Consider the following 25,223-nt stretch of genomic DNA (forward strand, 5'->3'; position numbering starts at 1 on the left):
AGAATTCAGTGTTTAGACTATTCTTGCTCTTATGTTTAAAAAAAAACAAAGGCAGGTGCTAATACTATTTACTTCATAAAGTAATTAATAAGGCTCATGAACTTGACAAAGGGATCTCTAGTAATGCCTAACATTACTATTAGTAGCAAACAAAAAGGGATTTGTTTCTTGGAATAAGAGGGTACAATCTTAGGGGCGATTTTTAAGAAAACTGAAGTTGTGAGCATCCAATCTGAGAAAAAGGTTGGTTTTTAAAGGAAAAAATGGGTTCCTCCTTTTGCAGCAAAGCACCAAGACCCTCTGAATGAGTGGTATCTATGCAGAGGTTTTAAGATGAGAAAATATTGTGTTTAATTTCCAAAGATATTGTCCTCCAAAAGATACTCACAATCAACTCTTCCACCAAGAATGTATGAGAGTGTCTATTTCCTAACAGTAATCAACACTGGGCATTACTGACTTTACTAATTTTTGCCAAACTTACAGATGAGGATATGATAGAGAGGATAGTATTGAATAGAATCTCAGCTTTTAAGCTTAGATTTTGATAATTCCATGAGAAAACCAGGAAATATAGGAAGGCTTATAAGAGAAGATGAATTTAGCTTTTATACATGCTGAGTTTGAGAGGCCAGAAGTACATCTACCTGAAAACATCCAGAAGGTTCTTGAAAATAGACATGTGGAGCTTAGATGAGAGGTAAGAACCAGAGAGGTTCATCTCAGGTACCTGCACAAAAGTGGTAAAGTGCTAGAAGAGATTAAGAGCACAAAAGAAAACTACTTTTTTTTTTTTTTTTTTTTTCAGAGAGGAGGGGAGAGGGGGAGAGAGATAGAAACATCAAAGATGAGAGAGAATCATAGATTCCCTGCCCCCTGCACACCCACTACTGGGGATCGAGCCTGCAATCCCAGGATGTGCCCCTGACCGGAACTGAACCCAGAACCCTTTGGTCCATAGGCCAACGCTCTATCCACTGAGCCAAACCAGCTAGGACAAGAAAACTACTTTTTAAAAAATAAAAGTATCAGCAACAGAATTTTCCTGGAATGACTCTAAGACATTGAATTGGGAAAAGGCAAGATCCAGAGACATCAAAGTGGTCTGGCAAAGAGCCTGGCTTGGAGTAGGTGTTCAATGAACTAAGGAAGAGAATGAGACAGAGCCATCAGAATAGAAGAGCATCAGAAACAGACAAGTCGAGTCATGTCAGATAAAGGCTGAGAATAGCATTAGTCCTGGGGCTCCCCTGCAGTATTCTTCAGCCACAGTGCTCCACCAAAAGCCCTCTGTTAATTTCCTCTTCCAAACCAGGAAGATCATCCTGACTCCCATGAATGTGAGTATCTCTTTAATCCAGACCCTGCTGACAAGGCTGCATTTTCAAACTGCCTAATGACATTTGTATTTTGAGTACTCACAGACACCTTAACAGCAATATGCCCCCAAATAAAAACAGTATCTTCCATTTTTAACTAATTTTCTTTATATTATTATCATTATTCACTGTGCCTCTCTCACTCTCTGCCTCACTCACACAGAAAGTCCCTCCTTTTCTTCCAACCAGGGTTTCTCTCTCACCTCCAGTTTCTAAGTCCTGTTGATATACTATATGAACTTGTAGATCTCATCTCCAGACGGCCATATCTTATTTTATTTTTGTTTTGGAAACATCTCAAATTTACAGAAAAGTTACAAGTATATTAAAAACGTTGCCAACATGATGCCAAATCAGTCCCCAATACGTTAGTGTGTAGTTCCTGTAAAGAAGGACTTTGTCATATATCTATATCTAGACTAATAAAAGGGTAATACGCTAATTAGACTGGGAGACCTTCCTGGAGACTGGCCAGGGAGGGCAGTTGGGGACCATCAGACCAGCTGAGGAGGGCAGTTAGGGGCCATGAGCCCGGCAAGGGAGGGCATTTGGGGGCCATGAGGCTTGTAGGGGAGGGCATTTGGGGGTAATCAGGCTGGCCAGAGAAGGCAGTTGGGGGCCATGAGGCCAGCAGGGGAGGGAAGTTAAGGCCCATGAGGCCAGCAGGGGAGGGCAATTGGGGGCCATGAGGCTGGCAGGGGAGGGCAATTGGGGGTGATCAGGCTGGTGGGAAGGGGCAGTTGGGGGCAAGAAGGCTAGAAGGGGGGCAAGTTGGGGGTGAGCAGGCTGGCAGGCAGAGTGGTTAGGGGCAATTGGGCAGGCAGGCAGGTGAGCGGTTAGGAGCCAGCAGTCCCAGATTGCAAGAGGGTACAGGCCGGGCTGAGGGATATCCATCCCCCCCCTGCACAAATTTTGTGCACTGGGCCACTAGTAAATATATATATAAAAGCCTAAGCAACCAAACAACCGAACGACCAGTTGCTATGACATGCACTGACCACCAGGGGGGGCAGATGCTAAACACAGGAGTTGCCCCCTGGTGGTCAGTGCGCTCCCACAGGGGGAACGCCGCTCAGCTGACCAACCCATCCCGGCGGCCCACCAGTCCGGCAGTAGCAGCTCACTCCCTCAGTAGGAGTGCAAGTCTAATCTACGGAGAATGGGCCAGGCACCGATGGACCGCTGCCACTGGCACAATCGCGGCAGCACCGCCAGTCTTCTGGAAGTTGGCCTTGGGCACTGCAGTTGCTTCCCCTCCCTAGACGCTCCACAAGGAAGAAACGATATAAAAGCGCGGCTGCCAGAAGACTTCTGACAACTGGCGTGAATGTCAGCAGAACGGATCCAGATCTCGGGCTGGCAAAAGAGTCCCACCACCCACCCAGAAGGCCAATCGCGTCCCAACCCCTTCTACACCCCTTAGACGAGCGCCAGATGCGGGGCTCATGGCTGGCGAGTGCAGCTACAGCATCGCGGGCCTCTCCCAATCAGGACTGACTGGGTGAGAGCCCACAGCAGGCACATCAAGGCCAGGATGAGCAGAAGCGGCAAGCGGAGTTAGATTGCCAGTTTCAGCCCAATCCCCGCAGGCCATGCAGAGGGACCCCACCCGTGCATGAATTCATGCACCAGGCCTCTAGTAATTATATATCTGTCAAAGACAGGAAAGTAAAACTGATACAAGACAACCTATAATTCTCAACCACCATGCAAGTTTTTTTTTTTTAAATATATTTTTATTGATTTTTTACAGAGAGGAAGGGAGAGAGATAGAGAGTTAGAAACATCGATGAGAGAGAAACATTGATGAGAGAGAAACAGCTGCCTCTTGGACATCTCCCACTGGGGATGTGCCCGCAACCCAAGTACATGCCCTAGACCGGAATCGAACCCGGGACCTTTCAGTCCGCAGGCCGACGCTCTATCCACTGAGCCAAACCGGTTTCGGCCACCATGCAAGTTTTATTAATTGCCCTGATAATCTCCAGCTCAGAATCATACCATGCATGTAATTACCATATCTCTTTATTCCCCTTCAATCTGAAAGAAAGCCCCTTAGTCTTTTCTGAAATAGCAAATCCTTGACATTTTAAAATATTGCAGGTTAGTTTTGCAGAATGTCCCTCAATTTGGGTTTCTCTAATGTTTCAACAGTATTAGACTCAGGTTAGGCCTATTTGGCAGGGATGTCATCAAATGATGTGGATTTTTGGTTTCTTGATTTATTCAGTGGGTTGTAATCTATTACTATCATTATTTATTTTGGTGTTAAAATCTCCACTGATATAAACATTAAGAGTGTTTTCAAATGAACTCTTTCTCCTTCGGGCATGTCTCCAGCATTCTTTGAGCACTTCTTTTTACTTTCTATCATAACAAGGTATTGCAGGCTCATTTTCCAGTTTTCTTCCTATAGTCCTGGAAGTAACCATTTCTCCACAAAGCCCTAGTTTCAGTGGGGAATCTTGTTTCAAAATCAAGATCAGGGGTCAAGTGGCAGGAATTTTACTGCTATTGGGATGATACTTCTCCCTGGCACTCTCAGTGGAGAGACCTAGAAAATTATCTAAGTATAAACACACTCACATTTCTATACCTATCAGTATTTATTTCAGTGTATATACATATATAGATATACTAGAGGCCCAGTGCACAAAATTCATGCAAGAGTAGGCCTTCCTTCCTTTGGCACCTGGGACCCGGGGTTTCCCTCCAGCCACCAGCACAGGGGACCTGGGCTTCCCTCACAGAGGGAGGCCCCACCCACCCACTGCAGCCTGCTGGTCAGTGGAGTGGGCCTCTCTCTTTGGGGCGTTCATGGAGCCCCCGGTTGACCACCCCACTGTCCGGTGGCCTGGGCCTCCCTCTGTGGGGCAGTCATGGGGCAATGGCTGGGCCCCTGACCAATCGCATCGCACCCGCCTTGGCTGGCCTGGCACCAAAGAGTGTCATAGCACTGTCCCAGATGTTCGTCTGGATGGTCATCCGGATGGTCGTCTAGATGGTCATTCCACTGTTCAGCCTATTTGCATATTACCCTTTTATTACATAGGATACATAGATAGATGATAGATAGATAGATAGATAGATAGATAGATAGATAGATAGATAGATAGATAAACACCAAAACCAAGAATGAGCCATGGGTTCATTTCTGACTTTCCTATTTGCAATTCCCTTATTTAGCAGAGAGAAACCTGACTACTATTCTTAACATATTTACTTATTTGGTCACTGAGAACATAACCAAACTCTCTTACCACCACAGTCTCTCACACATAGGCATGACCTATTCAACTCACAAGGGCTCATCATTCAGTGCTAAGCCAGTGCTGCACTCTGCATGGATGCTTTCCACACATCACTCAGGCTCCAACATCCTGCACCAGTCTGCTCACTATATGGACAACTCCTCACCCGACTCTTGCTTCAACATCCTGTGTTGGATCACTGACACAGACATCCTCCTCATTCTGTTCAGACTTCGATATCCTACACCCTACTTCCATGTGACCATACCACAGTGTGGACATTCTCCTTTCCCTGATTAGGCTCTAACCAATGTTGAGCCATCCCCTCTAAAAAGATAGCCTCCTTATCCTGCCTGGTGCTGCCTCCCTGCTGGCCCTTATCATTGTGAATATCTACCATACTCAGCCCACCTAATGTCTTTTGGACTAAACTGCTAAGAAATGGAATAGAAAGGAAAAGGACATTATACTTTAATTTTATTTTATTCATTTAATACTTCTTCAGTTCCTGCTATTTGCCTGTCACTATCCATATTAAACAAAGGTAGACTTTTTCTCAGTCCACATAATTCAAAGGGACAGGCTGCTATTAATGCTACCAGTTATAAAACTACTTTTGTGGCAATGATTATAAAGAAGGGAAGAACTGTAGTATAATGCTTTAAATTAGGTATGGTTAACCTAGATAAGGAGCTCAGGAAAGATTTCTTGGGAGTAACAACTGAAATGAAATTTGAAGAATGAGTAGGACTAGATGAAGATGAGAAGGAAGTCTTATCCAGGTAGGAGGAACAGCGTGTGCAAAAGTCTTAAAAGGAAGCATAATGAGTACAAGTAAAGAAAGGCATGTAGCTGGACAGTGGATAACAAGGGAGACCATGGTTTGTGGAGATGCTGATAATAACCACACCATGAAGAAATAAGTCTTATGGCCACATGGGGAGTTTCACCTTTATCTAAAGAGGAATGGAGAACCATAAGGTTTTATAAAGGAAGGAATGAGAAAAATGATCAGTTTTATGCTTTAAAAACCCTATGAATTCAGTGTGTAGAACACATTATGTAGGACAGCATAAGTGGATGAATTAAGGTAACAGTCACAGAAACAAGCAACACTAGAATTGAAGAAGACTAGTTGGGGATGAAGGTTAATAATTTGGTTCTGACTATGTTGAATTTAAGATAGAGTTATTAAAAAATATTTACTGAGTACTTAAAATGTGTCAGTCATTATTTAAATATCTGGAGCTTAGGCAGTGATCTTCTGAATGAAAATCATTACCTTCGTTGAGTTTACATTATTGTGAGAGTAAACAAAAGTACTTACTATATGCCAGAGACTGTACCAAACACTTTATAAATATTATATTGTGTAATCTTCACAATAATCTTATGAGTTAGGTACTGTTATTATTATTCTCATTTCACAGATGAGGTAACTGAAGTACAAAGATTTTAACTGTCTTCTCCAAGAGTTCACATCTAGTAACTGGCAAACCTAGAATTTGAAGATATCTCACTTTAGGTTCTGTATTCTTAATTGCTAAACTATAGCAAGTAAGCATTTAGATATACTAATTAGAGTTCAAAAGAGATCTTGATTGGGTATATACATTTCTGAGTTCACTCATATGGGCAGTTAGAACTATAAGCATGAATGAGATCACAGAATGAGAGAATACTAGGTGAGAAAAAGAATGGCCTAAGATCAAATACTAACAGTTAGTGACTAAGACGATTAACTACAAAGAACATAGACCCAATCATTTAGAAGGGTAAAAATATGCAATTATAAAACAGTTGTGTAACTGCTATGATCTAAATTACCTATAGGAGCTAAGATCTAAACTGAGAGTTTGTTGGTGGATGATGCATGTTAGCTGACAGGTAGGATGTTCCTGAATCATAGGAGACAAAGAACAAGGAACTTTTTGTCTGTTTGTTTAATTTATTTCTTGCCGGAAGCCGGTCCATCCTTGCTGCTTGACACAGTCGCTGCAGGAAAGAAACATCTGCACAGCATATGTTTCAAGGGACCTGGCGTATATAGCATACTGTTCTTAATATGTTTGCTCCCCTTAGCGCTGTGTGTTTTAACCAAGGTCACCTCCCCGAGAAAGGTTGTTTCCCGAGGTAGGAATTTTTCCCTGAAGTCAGGGAGGGGATGCCTCTCCTAGAAAGGTTGTTTCCCCAGGTAGGAATTTTTCCCTGAAGTCAGGGAGGGGATGAAACTCCTTAACTAAGTGCCAGGCGGGCAGTTAATCACTACAAACAATCATGCTTAAGCTACATAATCTTTACTCCCTGGAATGGAGATAAGAAACGCCCTAATCTTTGTAATAGAAATTGACAGGATTAAAATCAACTGGGATAAATACGGATGTAACAAGACAATAAACAGCAGAACTTCGCTGGAGATCCAGACCAGAACTTGGCTGGAGATCCTGGCTAGAGATCCTGGCTAGGCTGCTGATCAACTGAACGCTGTCTCCGTGTCCTTCCTTCTTCGCCGACTCCGTCTACGCCTTTGGGAACCCCTAGACCTGCTGGGGTTGGACCCCGGCAATTTCTAAACGTACTGTTCGGAGATTTGGGATATATCCATGTACTTGTACAATCACCACTGTAATCCAGTTTTGAAATGCTTCCATCACCCAAAAGTTCCTTCGTGTCCACCTGAGATCAGTCTCTGCTCCGAGCCCCAATCCAGATACATAATGATCTGCTTTTTACTTCTTTTAATTTTCTAGAAATTTCATATACATGCAATCATACAATTCAGATGCTCCTCAACTTACAATGGGGTTACATCCTGATAAACCTATTGTAAGTTGAAAATATCATTTAATATTATTTATACAGGAAATGTCTATTTATTGTTTGAAAATAAAATTCATAAATAAGGGAGAAATACAAAGTATTTGCTATATAAAAGGTGCTAAGTTTGAAAGGATAGAAAACCACTACATTATGCTACCTCCTAAATCTGTCCCTTTCTCACCATAGCCACTGGCATTGCCATAATTTATACCCCTGCTACCAGCCCTCTGAAATCTTTTGAAACCCTCCTAAGTAGCATCCATCATTTGAACCTTCCCTCTGAAATAATTTTCATATTGGCAAAAATGTTATTGCTTTTTCTTTAAAAATACTATTATCCACAATACAAACTATTTCTCTACATTCCTATTCTCCTTCACAAAATGTCCAAATTCTCCACAATACTATTTAGAACCTCTTATGATCTGATTTAATCTGTTTCTAGATTTATCTACAACTACTCCGTACCACATGTACTTAGTTGAAATCATGCTTTCTTTCTGACTTCCTCAAGATTTAAATATCCTTTCATGGCACTTCTTTGCATAACCTATTCCCTGTCTGATATAACTTCCCATCACCATTCCTATCCCATTTTTGGTCTGTTGGGACTTCATGTACTATGTGAAATGTAACACTCCTATAATACCTCCCCAGGTCCACATTCTGCTTCACAGAAGCTTGAAAGCACACCTTCAAGTCCTTTGGCATAGATGTTCCATTGCAATATAGTTAATTATAGATATGACTTTCCCATTAAACCACAATATTCTCAAATGCAATAATACGTTTCTATGCCCCAAATGAGTAATTTTTTAAAATATATTTTATTGATTTTTTACAGAGAGGAAGGGAGAGGGATAGAGACTTAGAAACATCGATGAGAGAGAAACATCAATCAGCTGCCTCTTGCACAGCTCCTACTGGGGATGTGCCCACAACCAAGGTACATGCCCTTGACCAGAATCGAACCTGGGACCTTTCAGTCCCCAGGTTGACGCGCTATCCATTGAGCTAAACCAGTTAGGGCTGAGTAATTTTTTTTGTTTTTTTTATCACTGGTCCTTAATCAATACTTGTACTTCTTGAGTTAGTGGATATTTAATAATTTTTGAGTTTTCTCAAATTCTTTCTTTACCAAAATTCTAGAAATAGGCCACAAGTATCTAAATATTCACAAAACAAAATTCAACTCATTCCACAAAAATTATTACTTTCTTCAATATGTTATCACAGAATAATATGGCTAGACTTGATATTCATTTACTTTTTAAACAGAAACAACACGTTTTTCACACAACAGGAAAATAAATTTGCAAATAAACCTTTGTTTGCCTACTTCTTTTCCTTTGCAGCAAAACATATCTATATACGTATGTGTGTGTGTGTGTGTGTGTGTACACACACACACACACACACACACACACACACACACACACACTGGAGGCTTGGTGCACATTATTTGTGCACAGGTAGGGTCCCTAGGCCTGGCCGACAATCAGGGCTAATCTGTGGGGCAACTGGCGGGGTGATTGGGGGGCCCCTGCTGGCACCTGCCATGGCTGACCTGAGGCCTGCGGGCTGGGAGCAGCTCCTGTGTTGAGTGTCTGCCCCCTGGTGGTTAGTGCGCAACATAACAACCAGTTGTTCTGCCATTCAGTCTATTTGCATATTAGCCTTTTATCATATAGGAGATATATATATATATACACATATATACACACATTTTTAAATCTAGCTCCTCAATGCTCAAGTTCAAATGGAACTATCTAAACATCACGCCCTATCAATCAGTACCATTATCCAGGGTGGGGTAAAAGTAGGTTTACAGTTGTGAGTACATGAAACAGAGTTCATTCTTGTATTAGTTTTTATTAATTATTGCATTATTTTCCATATGAACAGTAAGCCTACTTGTTCCACATGAACAATTGTAAACCTACTTTTGCCTTATTCTGTATGTTCTTCTTTATATGCATAATGAAAAAAAGCAAGTTTAAAAGTACAAGAATAAGTCACCGTCATTATGCTCTAATGTGGCAAATATTAAGAGTCAATTTAAGTAAATTCAAAAGGGTTATGAGGTCAAAAATGCAAGACTGCATAATTTATCAGATCAAGCAAATCATTCTGAAGGTACAGAGTTAAGTGAGGCATTAGGGTATTAGTGCCTTTTAGGAATAAAGGTTAATATCAATGTTTATCTACTTGTACACTAGATGGTATTTGCTATGTAAACATGATTCATTTTTTTAAAATTTCCTGACACTGTCATATTTTAATGCAAATATTTATAACTCTAAGTTAAAAAAAAACTAAAATTGCCTCAGACATTTTTATTAATAAAATAAATATGCTGTAAAAATAAAATCTCACTTTGACACTAAAAGCACCAAGGAACAATTTCAAAGCACAAGGAACATATTTATATGTAAATTCTGCATGCAATTCAAAGTTAGTTTTATTATTTGGTTTTGTTTGTTATTTCTGCATAGTATTTTTCATGAAGAATAAGCTAGAGAATTGAAGGTTGGAGAAAGCAATGTAGTTATAAAATATGGGACCATCAAATAAAGAAACAAAAAGATAAGTTTGTAAAAGTGGTTGTTTTTCTCTTATGAAAATTATGAAATTCAGGTCACCCTACCCAAAAATATAACAGCCTGGCATATTGAATATTTTAAGCTGAAGGTGTTTCAGAAAATGGCAGAAGTAGGAGGTCATTCTAATCATCCTCCCCTCCACTCCCTTCCTCCCTAAAACAGGTATAAAACCCCCATGCAAGAGGCATCCTCTCTATTCCCAGAGGAAAGGAGCACCCTTATCTCCAAAGACAAAGGGACCCCAAGAGAATCCTAACAAACAGGCCTTGCTAAGTTTCCCCCAGTTTATTACAATTGCCTCATACTCCTTTAACCTATCATATTTTGACACAACTGGTCACTCTTCATCAAACCTAGCATAAAAGTACAGGTCTGTTTCTTCAAGTCTGCATTTCCTTATGGAGACTCCCAGAACATTTATATTAAGTAAATCTGTATGCTTTTCTCCTATAAATGTCTTTATCAGGTTGCTTTATCAGGTTCCTGGCCTGAGAAGCTAAGAGAGAATAAAGGAAAACTTTCTCCATAAAGTAACATTATGTTTTGAATTTTATATATTTCATTTTCAAAGTTATATGGTAACATGTGAAATCGATGCAGCAGACAAATAACTTGGGGACTATACAGAAATATATTAATGGTAAATAAATGCTGCTTTTTCAAAATAAATCCCAAGTTAAAGATTATAACTAAATGAAGGACTACTTAAAACATGGCAGAATACACAAGGCAAAATTAAAACAAAGATCAATTCTCTGTTATTGTTTTCCCATTTTACTTTACATAAAACATACAGAAAAATATTTCCATCAAATTCAATGGACACAAAATATCAAAGTATCATCAAAATTAATCTTTTGTGGTCAAATCACTTCAAATAAATGGTCACATGGACAAAGAACCAACTAAAGAACGAACTACAGCTTTCAATCTCTTTGTTGGAAACCTGAACTTCAGCAAATTGGCTGCTGAATTAAAAACAGGTATCAGTGACATTTTTGCTAAAAATGATCTTGCTGTTGTGGATGTCAGAATTGGTCTAGAAAGCTTGGCTATGTGGATTTTTTAAATCTGCTAAGGACCTGAAAAAAAACCTTGGGCAATGAAATTAAACTAGGAAAAAAAAAAAGGGAAAATACAGTAAAAACAAAACAAAAAACAACAACAAAAAACGATCCAGATGCAAGAACATTTTTGGATAAAACTTTAAAGTTACTCAGAGTGAAATAAAGAAGTGTTTAAAGATGCTATGGAGATCGGATTAATAGCAGGGATGGAAAAGTAAAGGGATGGCTTATGTTGAAATTAAGATGGAGCTGATATAGAGAGAAACTTGGAAGAAAAGCAGGGGACAGGGACAGACGTGCAGTCCATTATACCTGAGAGAAAAGTCAAAGTCAAGACCACAGAAGTGGAAAGACAGCACTTGGAGTGGTAAATAAAATCTTTGGTTTTAAGCAGCATGTCCTACAGAGCAGTCAAAAAATCTCTTCAGGAAGTAGGTGAGAAGGTACTTTTATCCAAGTGCCCCAGAACTAAAATGGCAAATCTAAAGGGTATGTATGCATTCATAGAATTGCTTCACTTGAATATGCTAAAGCAGAGCAATCAGACTGGAATTGCAAGGACCCAGGGAATCACCGAATGCAAGAAGACACCCATCCAAAACTCTGTATGTCACAGGTCTGTCTGGAGAGACTACAGAAACGACATCAAAGGGGTTATTAGAGGGCTCTGTTCAGGCAAGGATAGTCACCAACAGGGAGACTGCATCTTCCAAAGGGCTTGTTTTGAAAACTTCAACAGTGAGCAAGATGCCCAAGCCACCAAGCAGGCCATGGAAGATGGTGAAATTGAAGGAAACCAAGTTACTTTGGACTTGTCCAATCTAAAGGTGAAGGTGGCTTCAGGGATTGCAGCAGAGACAGAGGTGGTTTTGGAGGCTGAGGTAGATTTGGTGGCAGAGACCAGAGAGGTTTTTGAGGTCAAGCAGGCTTCTGAAGAGGAAGAGGAGCGGGAGGAAGAGGAGGAGGGAGAGACCATAAGTCACAAAAAAAGATGAAGTTTGAATAGTTTCTTTTATTTGTTGTCTTTCCCTCTTCCATTTGAAAGAAAGGATTCTGGGGTTTTCACCTGATCAATGACAGAGCCTTCTAAGGACATTCCATGACACTACACAGTCCTGTGGTCTACTTGAAAATCCACATAAATAACTTTCAAGGGAGATACCCTGTTGGTTTTGACTGGCTGTTCATACAAACTTTTTAAAGTGATGAATAATAGAGCTAAACCTTATCTGTAAGTTTTGAATTTATATTGTTTCTTCCTATGTACAAAATCATTTTTCTCCTACAAATTGTGTGTGTGTGTGTGTGTGTGTGTGTGTGTGTGTGTGTGTTTATTGGGGGTGTGGAGGAATTTTACTTCAGTAGCTTTGGGACTAATTAAGTCCTAAACTCTGGTTTAAAAAAAAAAGATCGTTCAGCTGTGATATGGTATATTATAGGTATAAAAGTAGCATTGGTGAGACCAGTTCGCAGAATAAGACAGGGGTCAGCAAACTGTTTTTACACAGCCTGTGAGCTAATAATGGTTTTAAATATTTTAAATCACTGAAAAGATTATGGTGATGATTTCATGACATGAAATTCAAATCCAGGTTCCCATGAACAAAGTTGTATTGGAACATGGGCATGCTGATTCGTTTATGCCTTGCCTGTGTCTGCCTCTAGTCACACTATTAATCACAGTGATCCAGTGTTAACTTGGCAGTGTCACAGATGTGACCATAATACCTTTTTATTTTTATTTTTTTATTACCACTGTGTGCCCATCATATCTAAACAAGAATAGAAAAGTAGACTTTGAATGTCATGCTTTTAGAAGTTCAGTAGAGTGTGGACTACTTTGTTTTAAAATTAAGTAACAAAACATTTTATTTATTATTCAATGCCTCTATAGCTATGATAAAAGAAAATAATATACATCAACATTACTAAAGAACTTAGTATAACATTGCCAAAGCACAGGAAAGCAAGTCAGAAAAAAAACAAAAAACAGGAAATTTAAAACAAAGTATCTCATTACAAAAGAATCCCCTCACATAAATAAAATATGAAAATGAGGCTATAACCAACGTAAGTTTCTGAGTGCCTTTGTTAAAGCAACCGAGGAAAGCCATTTATACATGGTGAGTTAATTAAATGAAATTTGATTTGAAAGTCACAGAATTAATTTCAGAGAAAATAAACTTGTTTAAGAATACGTATTAGCCTTTCAGTGAAAGCAGCTGTTCAAGGAATTGAGAATGTTTAGGAGAAACACCAGTAGACAATTAAAAAACAAGGCAAATAATTCATGTTGTTTCCTTGGCTCTCGAAGAGTCCACAGATATAACCTATATGCTCAGTTGTGTTTATTCAAGGAGTCAATGACAATTTTAAAGTGACTGAAGAATTACCCTCTATGAATAGTCTGCATGGAACAATGATAGGGAAGAATTGAGAAAAGAGTAATTTAATACAAGCTGAAGTGGAATCTGCTAAGATGTGTTACAACTAATGTGGAAAAATGTATGAAGCAGAGAAAGTTAAGTCAGACAAATTTACAAAGCTTGTGAAAATGAAAGATATGTTAAGATTATGGTTACTTATTTTATTATTCATTAGCACATACTTTGCAAAAAAAAAATTTAATTTATATGTATTACTGAAACAAGATTGTCAATGGTGAACCTCATTCACTTTCATAGACCTAACCTTCATTAGTGACATAAATTTTTTGTCAGAAATACACTCTGAATATACTAATTTGCCCCAGCACACAGCAATTTGAAAGCTTAGAGTAGTCAAATTTGTCATTTTTTTAGATTATGATTGAGACCAAATTTTTTTCTAAATAAGAAAAACCACATTTGACCATTACTATCAAATACTGAATAGTTTTAGACATTAGTTTTTGCTGTATACTTGATAACATTTCTTAATAAATTCAACCTAAATTATAAGACAAAACAGCCCTTATAGAAACTTAAAGTCATTTCAATAACACTGTTTGGATCTCAAGTAATAACAACCTTTTATATACTTTCTGTTCTATTAAAATAAGTGAGATCATCATTGCCACACAAATTTGGGAAATGAAGATAACTGAGGAGAAAGCATCATAAAGTAAGTGAGAAACTAAGGAAGAGTACATTGCAGATGTCAGTAGAAAAAAACAACTTCAGACAGGAATGATCCACCTCAACAAATGTCATAAATAAACTAAACACTGTACTACACTTTTGACATTGAAGGGGTCACCGGACTTCTGCCAAAGCAGTTTTTTTAAGGATTACAATAAGCAGGAAAATAAGTAGGATGAGCAAGTGGAAAGTTCAAAATTCTGAAAAACCTGACAGTGAAGGAAAAAAAGAGACCATCCAGGAGTCTTTCTCAAAGGAATACTATTGGCATTTGGTAGGGAGAAGAATTCCTTGCCCTGAAAACTGTTTTAAGAATATTCGGCTCCAACAAATGTCATTGTGACAACCAAAAATACCCCCACACACTTCTAAATGGCCCCTGGAAGGATAGGGTATTGTCTGGACACCTACATATATCACGTAACCTTAACAGCTTTTATGAGTTATCTTAATCTAATACATGTTACAATAGAGGCTCAGAAATTAAGAAAACTACATAGACTAACAAATACTCCAAGTTTTTTTAACTTAATAAATGATTATTCCAAGATAAAACATCACTCTAAATGTTTACAAATATATAAATGTGTGTCACTTTACGGAAACCAAAGGCAGAGCTCTACAGATAAAAAGTGTGTGAAAATATATCATAGGTAACAGGTTATGTTTAAATGTAGTAACAGTAACAATTTACTCTGAGCACATTCTATTTGCCAGCACTGTGCAAGGCACTTTCCATGTGCTAGGCTATTTTATGTACACAACATTTCTTTAGAACAGATATTGTTTTCACTGACCAAGGCTTAGTGATGTTATATCACTAGGCCAAAGTCCCTAAGCCAAAATACATAGAAATCTGAACTTTCTGACTTTAAAGCCTTTATGAAGTTAGTGAGCTAGCCAAAACAGCGTAAGCCTGGGGGAGGGAGGACAGGGGGAGGACAAAAAAAAAAGAAATATAAATTTGGGCACATGCTTCCCTTTTTAGTTCTATTAATATTAAGAAATGGACATCTACTAAATGTAATATGCCATATAATAATACTTTTTCCTAACATCCCCAAGCAGATTTGGGGTGTGAGTCCAAAAAAACATTACAAATTATGGATGATATTTGTTTCCAGAAAACAAGGAAAGAAATATATATTAAGTAACTAAATACAGTAAGAATCTCATACAGAAACTCAAGAGCATTGTAAATACCTTATTTTTAAATACAGCTATAGAGTCAGCAAATGGATAATAATAAAATGCTTAAATTGTACAAACTCACTCATGCTAGAACTTTTCTATAAAAGTGTCTGGTCAGGTAGTAACCTATTAATATTTGAATTGAAGTTTATATTAAAATATCAAAAAGAAAAATTTTTATTAGCAAAACTAAAATTAACTGCCATGAATATCACTGTCACAATATTTTACTTCATTAGAGTAAAAGGCCAAGAAAAATATTCCATCTCTACCTACAACAAATAAAACGAATCAATGTTATAATCTTTCCAAAGAATCATTAGAACTCTGGGAGAGGACTAAAGAGGAAAAAACATCATGTCTATTATTACTGTGACTAAATGGGATGAACTAATCCTCATGAGATAAAGTTATGAATTAAATGAAGCTCAGAATACTAAGAAAAATTGTGGGGAGAGAATGCAAATAGCTCCCTAATTATCTACAGCCTATTAACAAGCAATTCTTATTACTTGCAATTAAATTTTATGGCAAAAGTTGACTGAAATGCTAAAAATTATGTGCTAATAAATAAACTGTAAAGCACATGTTTAGTATATACTTTATTATGGAATCAATCCTCCTATATAATAAAAGGCTAATGTGCAAATCGACCAAACAGCAGAATGACCGGTTGCTATGACATGCACTGACCATCAGGGGACAGTTGCTCAACGCAGGAGCTGCCCCCTGGTGGTCAGTGTGCTCCCACAGGGGGCACACCACTTAGCCAGAAGCCGGGCTCACGGCTGGCAAGTGCAGCGGCAGTGGCGGGAGCCTCTCTAGCCTCCACAGCAGCAGGCCTAAGCTGGCAGGAGGACATCCTGGACTGCAAGAGGGTGCAGGACCGCCCCCCCCCCCGCCTCCCCTCCCCCCCCCCCCCCCCCGTGCATGAATGTCATGCACAGGGGCTCTAGTAAATAATAAAATATCAAATTCTCATTGATACAATTACAGATTCTATCACAAAATGAAAAACACTATGTGTTGTGAAGTCAGCTTAGGGTCCTGCTACAAATTCACAGAGGTACAGTACTAGAATATCCCACTCACTGCAGGTTTCACAGAGATGGAGGCATGACGATTCTATTAAACACTGAATCCCCAACACCAGAGTACCTGGAATAAGTAGGTACTGAAATACTTATTGAAGAAATTTGGGGGGAAAAGGAAAATATATATTTGGTGATTAACTTATACTATTCACTTTTAGGTTCTGGGTCTTCAAGTGTCACCACACAGTTCATTCCCTGATTTGTTTTTATAGCAATTCCCATATATAGATTTTAAAAATAATTTAAGTAATTATTGATTTTGTATCTAATATTTCTATGATGGCCTACACCACTTTTGTCTTGTTTCTAACAATATCATAGTACCAAGCACTAATCAAGAAGCTAAGTGAATGAATACTGGAACAAAAAGGATGTTACCACAACAAATGGAATTTTCTGGGCCATCTTATTCATCAGCAGGTAAAACCGAATAGTAAGGCCACATTTACAAATGACACATCATGCAGAAGCTCTCAGGGATGGCTCTTTCCTTTTACCTGAGTTCTCCCCAGACCCATTACCATTTTCACATCTATATTTCGGATGAACTATCTTACTATATTAAATATCCAATCAATATTCTATTTCCCTGTTTTTTTGTTTTTATTTATTTACAGTTGGTGTGTTTAAATCAGGAACCAAATAAAATTCATATACAGTGCCCGTTAAAATATTTCTCAATGCCCTTATTTTTATGGTTTTGGACATCTATTTGTTGAACAAACTGAGTTGTTTATCCTATAGATTTTTTTCATTCTGGATTTGCTGCCTAAACCCTTCTACCATCATTTAAATGGCATCCTTCACCTGAGTTTCCCATAAACTGATTGTTAAATCTACAGCAGTAATGTCCAACAGGAATACAATGCAAGCCTCACATGCAGTAATTGAAAATTTCCTAGTAGCCACATTAAAATAGAAAATAAAAGTGAAATTAATTTTAACATTTTGTTTAACCCAATATATCTAAAATAGTATTTCAATAACATCAATATAAAATATTACATGTTAATACTGGTCTGTGAATTCTGATATCCATTCATTAGAGAATTCCATACAACTGATTCCATAATGGTTATAGTAGCCATTGATAATAATGCCCAGACCTCATTTTTGATGTTCTATTATTGCTTCTTATTATCTGCAATTCTTCAATTAAAAATAACTACTTCTCATCAATGTAGTCACTATAAGGTACAGATTATATAGGAAAATGGGATGGCTATGTGATTTTCTTCCTACAATAACAGTTTTCAGAATTATAGGCAGGTTCCCTAGAATACTTTGAAGTCAACCTGTTACAATTATTATGACTATCATTATGAACTCATGGACTGAAACACACTTTTCCATACTTCAATCTAATACAGTTATTTTTCTTTTAGGTTTTCAGCTTGTCTCATTTTTGGCCAGTGGAGGCCTCTCATTTTAGCTCCTGAAAACATATATTTTTCTTTTACTTTTTAAAATTTATCTTTATTGTTAAAAGTATTATAGATGTTCCCTTTTCTTCCCCCATTGAACCCCTCCATCCTGTAGCATGCACACACACACACACACACACACCCGCCCAGGCTTCCACCGCACTATTATCTGTGTCCATGTGTTATGCATATATGTATATAAGTTCATTGGTTGATCTCTTTATTTAACAGCAGGGACCCCTGATAGCTCCCTGGTCTTTTGGTATGATGTGTTGGTCCAGACTGATCCATTGCCAGTCATGAAATCAGGCATTTCTCCAAGGAGCCTTGATTCTTTTTATTAGAAAATGGTATTTAGAGACCACAATCTAGGTCTAAGTATGCTTACTGCTATCCTATCGTTTATTGTTTTTAGGTCATTCTAGTTGATGAAACAGTAAAATATACTTCTTAATAAAGGAAACATGAGTTTATACAGATATTTTAATTCAAATTTAGGATATAACAGGGTTCATTTAACTTGGTCAATTTTATATATGTTCCTGTTTTCTCTTGCTTTGAAATATCTTAGTTCCTAATGGCATTAACTCATAATAATTATTTGCTTTGAATTGTGTAGGCATAATTATATCTCAAAATATCTGTATTTTCGATCCACACTATCAATCCTAATTATAGCTGCCATTGTTATTAAGATCCACTACCCTCCCATTTGTTTTTTTTGTTCTTTTTGGTATTGAATTTATCTTTGATCATGCTTCTCAGCTCCCCATGTGAACGCTAGACTTTCAGTTAACAGCATCAGCCACCCTTTATTTTTATCGGGTTGCAAAATGATAACGTGAATACACCTGTCTCAGAGGCATTCATTTATGTCTAGGTGCTCATGAGCTGCTTCTGTTTTATCAGAAAAGGCTTATTTTGTTCGGATTTACGTCTTGTTGTTGTTTACAACTATTTTTATATCCAGAGGTTATATAAGGCCAGTCTCAAAAATGCACAACTTCCTTTCTTACAAAACAACACATATGATGTAATACTAGCAAAACCAGCTCAAAGTGCCTGCCCTCTGCCCACGTGACAGAGTTCTGTCCATCAGACTGTCAAACCGACTTCCATAGCAGCCACAGCACCATTCAGGACAGTCTACAAAAATATCCTTAAATAATTTACTGTCATAAAATTCTCTTGTTGCAGAAGGCATTCAAATCATCACAACCATTACTAACTAGTGTTTATTGAGCACTAAAATGTTACACTAAAATATAAAATTCATGAGGGCAGGAAATTTTGTCTGTTTTATTTACTTCTAGATACCCAGTGCTTAGAGCAGTGCTTGCATACAGTGGCACTCAATAATTATTATAAATATGTACTGAATGAAAAAATAAATGAGCATTTTATATAAGGCTCCACGAAAGCATTACAAACAGTCTCTGACCTTAAGGAACTGTGAATCTGGTCGAGATAGGTTATATATAAAAATTCAAATATGTAAAATATAAGCCAAATGAATGGTTCTATCAGTAGTATAAGAGCTGACAGAATTCAAATACCATGACCCAGTGGTAGAATCCCTACTAACACTTGGTTTTAAATAAAATGTAGGACTCACAAAAGTATAGAGAGAGAGATACAAGTGGATGGATGAATGTAAGCAAATAGATGACATTAGAAAAGGATGGTCAACAATCCATGAGAAGACAGACTTCACTTACAAAAGAGACTAGTTTTGTTTGGTTATCCCAACAAGCCATTCTTTAAGCTTAATATTGTGTACTTTAAATAAAAACACCATGTTTTCTCTATATTTAATAATTATGCTAAAATGCTTCTAGGTCATACAAATAAACATTTTATTAATAATTTCTATGGATTATAACTTTACTATTATTTATGTATGACATCTCTGATATGTGGAAACATTTACCATTGTGTTTATATGTAAACTTAAAGAAGAGTATTAATATGAAGACTAATACCTCTATTATAAAAATATTTAAGTTCCCAAGGAATGTGGCTTAAAATTTCCAAAAATATGGTCATAATATCCTTCCCAGAACACTAAAATTAACATTTTAAAAGACGACTTTAAGCTTTTTTTGGTACAACAGAGTAAAACAAAGAAAGTGCTTCTATGTTTTATTTTCCCCAAATATTGAATATTTTAACTTATTAATGACGATAATAATTAACACATGTGTGTTTACTATGTGACAAATGCTATTCTAAGTGCTTTACATATATTTGTCACAGAATTAATAATACAAGATGTAACAGTTTGCTTTTTTAAAGTTATTCCCTTAATAATTTTATGGTGCTTAGTTCTTACACCTAATGTTTTATGTGCCATTATTTTGCTTTTACTGCAAAAGAAAGATCTGGCTCCCAAAGATAAAGGAGATTTTTGGTAAATGGTGAAGGTAAAGAAATAAATGACCCACTTGGCTCGTGTGTAATTACACTGCCTGAGATTGTAACAATCTATCACATAAGGGAGGATGACACCACACTAAGGGTGAGTCAAAGGAGATAGCCTTTGACTAACTACGGGACCCCGACGATCGATACTCCACAGATAGTGTGCTCTCAAAAACAATTGAATTCTTTAAAAGTTTGAAAATAGATTCCCCCCCTCCTTCTGATACTGATCAGAAACCTATCTTGACCTTATTCTGGAAGAGCAATACTTTTTTTAAAAGGTATATAAAACACATACGATAAATCCTTTTATCTCCAGATTGCTCTTTCCAATGTATATGTAACACATTCCTATTACTAGTATAATGACTGTTCTACAAGCAAAAAACCTACCAAAATTCTTTTCATTATTATATAACCATGCTTTCTCAATTAGCTGTTACCAAGTTACCATATTACTTAACACATATCAGACAAATACCCCAAAGACTAAAAACATGAAAAATCCATCAGAAAATTAAAATTTCCGAATGAGGCTTGCAATATGTACACTGAACTTGGTATTTTATAAATAGCAAGTGATCTATGTAAAAAGTAGAAAGAACCTTTAAAAATAAAAGTAACAAAATTTCAAGTCCATAAAATATACTGTATAATACTTTTTTTAAAAAAGTACATAGAAGGATTTCCATTTCAAATGGATTTTGAAAGATAAATAAGAACTCACTAAGCAGATAAGATGGGAAGCACATTGAGACACAAAGAAGAGCATGAGGAAAGAAGGCAAAGATGTGTCTAACTTTTCTAAAACATTTCACATACAAGATAGGAATTAGCACTGCCATTTAACAACTAAGAAAACCGAGACTTAAGTCAAAAAGACTTCTAATAAAAAGAGCTGATTTTCAAATAAAGCCAAAATTCATTATCATTCTTGTATAACAGAATTACTTCATGAGATAATTTTCATGCAACCATGAATAGGTTGCAACTTTAAGAAGCCTAACAGCATCTGGTTCTTTCTCTTTTTAAACACAATTAAAATATTATAAGAGGGGTTTCTTTGAGTATTTTTAAAAATACGTTTTTATTGAATTCAGAGAGGAAGGGAGAGGGAGAGAGAGATAGAAACATCAATGATGAGAGAGAATCATTGATTGGCTGCCTCCTGCACGCCCCCCACTGGGGATCGAACCTGCAACCTAGGCATGTACCCTTGATCAGAATCAAACCTGGGACCTTTCAGTCTGCAAGCCGATGCTCTATCCCCTGAGCCAAACCTGCTAAGGCCAATTTTTTTTGTTTTGATAAATGCACAATGGTGTTATGCTGGGACCACTAAAACTACCCCAGATTCAAAGATTCACTGGGAGGACTCATCACTCAGCATATTGTCATCCTCATGGCTATGATTTCTTATAGCAAAAGGATGCGAGGCAAAATCAGCACATGGAGCAAAGTCTGGGGAAAACCAGGCACAAGTTGGCAGTAGTCCTCTCCCTGTGGAATCACACAAGGTGTATTTAATTTCTCCAGCTATGAGTTGTGAGAACATGTGTGAAATGTTTGTCTAGGGAAGCTCATGAGAGACTCAGCTCCCAAAGCTGTTATTAGGGGCTGGTCACTAAGACATCTCTACCTAGCATGTGCCGTAATACCAGATTCCCAGAAGGAAAACTGGTAATAGTTTAGCATAAACTGTATTGTTTACATAGCCTGGGCACAGTGAACCACTCCTATCATTTACACAAAGTTTTATATTTGTGGAAGGACTATTTACCACTCAGGGGTCAACCTTGTAATCTGCTCCTTCTAAGAATCCGCTATGTTAACTCCTACATAGTTGTGTAACTGCAATACAAGCAAGTTTCATCACATACATGCGCACGCATAAAAAAAAGTTCTTCATCCCTTTGTAGTCAATGTCTACAAATCACACTCTGATTTTTATCTCTATAGTTTGCCTATTCCAAAATGTCATACAAATGGAATCATATAATACATAGCCTTTTGTGTCTGGCTTCTTTCAGCATAATGCACTTAAGATTTATCCATGCTGTTGCATGTATCAGTAAATTGTTCTTTTTATTGCTGAGTAATGGTCTACTGTATGGATATACTATAGATATTTTTATATGCTACTAACATTCAGAATAGCTGTTTTGTTTTTTTAATTCTCATCCGAAGATAGGCCTTTATGGAATTCAGAGAGAGAGGAAGGAAAGGGAGAAGGAGAGAGAAACATCAGTGTGAGAGGGAAACAAGGGTTGGTTGCTTCCCATATGCTCCCTGATCAGAGATCAAATCTGCAACCTGGGTATTTGCCATGACCAGGGATCGAACCCTTGATTATTTGGAGCTCGAGCAATGCTCCAAACAACTGAGCCACACCAGCCAGGGCCAGAATAACTGTTTTTTTTATGCCTATGAACTACAACTCCATTTCATTTTAGTAAATATCTAAAAGTAGGATTTTGGGGTTACATGTCATCTTTAGAAGAAGCTACCAAATAGTTTTCCAAAGTGTTTGTACCATCTGCATTCCAACTTGCATTCCCACCAACAAAGTGCAAAGTTCCACAACAGTTTGAAATAGAGATAACCAGTGGTTTTCTCATAACTTCATGCAGGCACTAAAGCAGAAATCTAACTGGTTGGGTGAACGATCGCATAACACAAGCATATATCAAAGTACTCCTTTTCTGCCTGGCAAAATTCACTCATCTTTCAAAACCCAGTTAAAATGTCATTGTTTCTCCTAGAAACTTAGAACTAATTACATTTAATGTCACATCATTTAGTTTATAATACAAGAGTTTGAACAGTATTTAATATATGACATTATAGATAATGATATGTAACTTTTTCCATTTGTTTCTTATTTCTTGACTAAAGGTCTGATGCACAAAATTCATGCAAGGGGCTCGGCCCTCACAGCCCCAGCTGGCCCTCACAGTCCCAGGCTCATCCAGGAGGTCATATGGTTGTTTGGTCTAATTAGCATATTAGCTCTTTATTATATAGGGTAATATTATAACTTTTTCAACTCTGAATTTATATTTTATCAAAAAGCATCATAAAACTACCGATCAACTATTTTTACTGAAATAAAATAAAGGGAAGAACTTTGCTTATAGGTAAGGTAGAATAGCTATCTAACCTACAAAATAAAACAACCAAAAACACCAGACAAAACAAATGTAACTATGGTTCTTAACTGGACAACAGACAACAAAAGACGGATATCCCAAAGAGATGAGAAAACAAACAAGGTGAGCCCCACAATTTCCCTGCTCACTGTCTTCAGAGTTTCTAGCCCCCAGCACAGGAAGGAGGGAACCTAAGTGAGCCCAACAGACTCCCTGAGTTAAACAAACAGTCCTAAGGTGTCTGGGAGAAGATGGCTAGAGTTCATAGGACAGAGTACTAAAGAGCAGAGCTGAGCAGAGAAAGAACACCAGAGATGTGAAGGAGGCGGCCCCCAAGTATTCTACAGAGTACTAATTATCGCATGCATGTGAGGAAACTACCCAAAACCAGGGACAGAACTAAAACAGAGAGTTCAATATCCCTCCCTCAATAGCTGATAGGATAAGTAGACAGTAGGGTTATATAAGACTTGCACAACACTATCAACCAGCTTAATCTAACTGACAATTATAGAACACTACACCCAATGACAGCAAAATGAACATTCTTTACAAGTATAATTTGAAAACAGACTATATTCTGTCTTTAAGAAAATTAATAATTTTGAAAGATTTACATAATACAGAGTATGTTTTCTGAATGGATTTAAATTAGAAATCATTAATCAAAAGATCTGGAACATCAGATATATTTGGAAACTAACACCTTTCTAAATATCCCTGGGTCATAAAAATATCAAGAAAATTAAAAAGAATTTTGAACTGAAGAGAAATGTAACCAAAATGTGTGGGATGCTGCTAAAGCTGTACTTAAAAGCTAAATTTATAGGACTACATGCCTATATTAGAAGAAAAGTCTAAAATCAATGACCTTAAGAAAAACAAGATCAAATTAAGTCCAAAGCAGGAATGAGAGGCAACATCACTTCATATTTTAAAACATTAAAACTGCCGAAACCGGTTTGGCTCAGTGGATAGAGCGTCGGCCTGCGGACTGAAAGGCTCCAGGTTCGATTCCGGTCAAGGGCATGTACCTGGGTTGCGGGCACATCCCCGGTGGGAGATGTGCAGGAGGCAGCTGATCGATGTTTCTCTCTCATCGATGTTTCTAACTCTCTATCCCTCTTCCTTCCTCTCTGTAAAAAATCAATAAAATATATATATAAAAAAAACACATTAAAACAATAATGAGACATTAGTATGAACAACTTGATGTCACAAAATGGGACAACTCTAATGATAAATGAAGGATCTCTAATGTACTAAATAAACTGAATTTGTAATTTAAATGTTCACACAATAAAACTCCAGAATTTACTGCCAAATTATATAAAACATTTAAGAAGAAAATATCCAATTTACATAAACTACTCAGATTTTGATGAAGAGAAATCATTTCCTATTCATTTTATGAGGCTAGTATGATCCTGATACCAAAAAGTGCCAAAGATATTACAAGAAAACTATAGATCAATAGTCTGCATGCACATAGATACAAACATTCTAAATAATGTTATAGCAAATCAAATACAATGATATATATTTCTACACCATGACCAAAATGCACAGAGAACTAATAGTTGAGTTAAGTAAGGTGGCCGTATACAAGATTAACATACAAAAAGAAACTATATTTCTATATATTAGCAATGAACAACTACAAATTGAAGCAAAAATAAAATGTTCAATAGCCTCACACATTATC

General features: G+C 37.3%; 1 protein-coding gene and 1 pseudogene across 8 annotated transcripts in view; one reads left to right on the forward strand and one right to left on the reverse strand.

Annotated features, from left to right (window-relative positions):
• Positions 1 to 25,223, reverse strand: part of LRBA (LPS responsive beige-like anchor protein) — a 559,344-nt gene that overhangs the window by 271,411 nt on the left and 262,710 nt on the right. The window lies entirely within an intron of this gene.
• LOC118657804 lies at positions 10,943 to 12,054 on the forward strand (annotated as a pseudogene).

Source organism: Myotis myotis, unplaced genomic scaffold, assembly GCF_014108235.1.
Source record: "Myotis myotis isolate mMyoMyo1 unplaced genomic scaffold, mMyoMyo1.p scaffold_m19_p_6, whole genome shotgun sequence".
NCBI lineage: Eukaryota > Metazoa > Chordata > Mammalia > Chiroptera > Vespertilionidae > Myotis > Myotis myotis.